Genomic DNA, 2,027 nt, shown 5'->3' with positions numbered 1-2,027 from the left:
CTGTTACAGTGTGTTACAGTACGTTGCAGTGTGTTACAGTATTTATGTTACAGTGTGTTACAGTCTGTTACAGTCTGTTACAGTGTTTTACAGTCTGTTCCAGTCTGTTACAGTGTGTTACAGTCTGTTACAGTCTGTTACAGTGTGTTACAGTCTGTTGCAGTGTGTTACAGTACGTTACAGTCTGTTACAGTCTGTTACATTATGTTACAGTCTGTTACAGTATGTTACAGTGTGTTACAATGTGTTACAGTACGTTACAGTGTGTTACAGTCTGTTACAGTGTGTTACAGTACGTTGCAGTGTGTTACAGTATTTATGTTACAGTCTGTTACAGTCTGTTACAGTACGTTGCAGTCTGTTACAGTCTGTTACAGTGTGTTACAGTCTGTTACAGTCTGTTACAGTGTGTTACAGTCTGTTACAGTATTTATGTTACAGTCTTGTAATGTTATGAATTTACACACCACATATCTACATTATTTTTGTTATTGATTTTATTTTTGAGTATTTCCGTATTATTGGATTCTTTTTGTTTTCTATTTATACATCTCTATTTATTTACTTTCCCCATCATAAAGTTGATTTCTTTCTTTTCTCTCACTATTTATTTATTTTTTTACTCCCACTGCTTTAATGGTACAACCCTACATACAGCATATATGCATTATTAATCTTGTTTTTAWGTTTTGCATTTAATGGATTCTAATAAACGTTTTTTCATTCTTTCTGATTTATATATCTTTAGTTAATACTTGCCCCTTCATGCAGCTTGACCTAAATTAATAAGCAGAAACCGTTAGTTTATGGTAAATAACTGCAGATTTGTGACGGTTTAAAAACTTATAACGTGCAGATAAAGCAGGACTAAAGGTTAATAAAGAGATGATTGGCTGGTTAACTACCTGTTCAGACTGACTGCAGTTACCTGGTTAAAGGTCCGGATCACTCTGATTGGATCATCATGGCTCCTAACCTGGTGGCCCTCACCGATGTGCAACAAAACTAAAGTTAAAATGTAAATCGAGCTCCTGTCATACTCATCCCAGGCTTTATGAGACTTATAAAACTTACCTACATTTGTTACAAACACGTGGGTAAATAAACCAAGCTGCGAGAGTGTTTTTTATTTTATTTTTAGGGCGTTTGTTTGGCTCGATCGGAACAACTTAGCTAACAGCTAACACTTAGCATAGCCTGCTAGCTCGTTCGGACTGCCCAGCGAACTGTGTCCGTGTCAGAAAGTTTACACAGTTAACACGAAGCAGGACACTTATCACACAACAACACATCAAACACAAAACTCCGTCAGTCTTTTTTTTACCTTCCGGCTCTTCCCAAATTCCACACAAAGAGATATTTTGTTTGTAATGTTTCTACAAAAATGACGGCTGTCTACAAGTTCACTCCCACCGCTCGGGTTGTTTTGCTGTCATCTTTAGGTGTTCTCGTCTCGCCATTACTGATTTGTCAATGTCACCGGAATTCCCGCCTCTCTTAGCTCTGATTGGCTGAAAACCTGTCAGTCATTTCAATTTGTTCTTGAGGCGTGTGCTGCTGTTTGAACGCTGTAACTTTGGCTGGGATCCTGCAGAAAACCAGTAAGATGTTTATATTTATATTATTAAACATGCTGTTTGGTTGTTAGCGTGTACAAATGTTGATAACATAAATTATACTTAGATACTGTGACAAGAAGCAGGAAATATTTGTGCTTTTGTACCAAACTCATTTTAAAATAAAACATCAGCTTTATTGTTTTACTTTTAATTTTAAGCTCAACAATATACAAAAAATGAAAAAACTGCCATGTGTACCTAATAATATCAATCAATCAATCTTTATTCCAGACACAAAAAAGGTCCATAGTAGAAAAAAAGGGTAAAAACAAAATAAGAGTAAGAATAAAAATAAACATGACATATTCACTGAGTCACAAATAAATGATGACGCCAATGTTTCCACAATCTTGAGAAAAATCTCACTGTACTAAAAACAGGATTTACTAAAATTGCAGTTACATTATT

At 35.3% G+C, this 2,027-nt stretch overlaps 1 protein-coding gene across 1 annotated transcript in view; it reads right to left on the bottom strand.

The window, feature by feature from the left end:
* Positions 1–1,442, bottom strand: part of smarca2 (SWI/SNF related BAF chromatin remodeling complex subunit ATPase 2) — a gene marked incomplete in the record, with an annotated part of 64,893 nt that extends 63,451 nt beyond the window's left edge. The window contains 1 exon segment of the mRNA XM_014033183.1: positions 1,325–1,442.
* Positions 1,443–2,027: the final 585 nt, after the last annotated feature.

This window comes from Austrofundulus limnaeus, unplaced genomic scaffold (assembly GCF_001266775.1).
Source record: "Austrofundulus limnaeus strain Quisiro unplaced genomic scaffold, Austrofundulus_limnaeus-1.0 Scaffold1656, whole genome shotgun sequence".
In the NCBI taxonomy this organism is placed as follows: Eukaryota; Metazoa; Chordata; class Actinopteri; order Cyprinodontiformes; family Rivulidae; genus Austrofundulus; species Austrofundulus limnaeus.
This window is presented reverse-complemented; position numbering and strand designations above follow the sequence as displayed.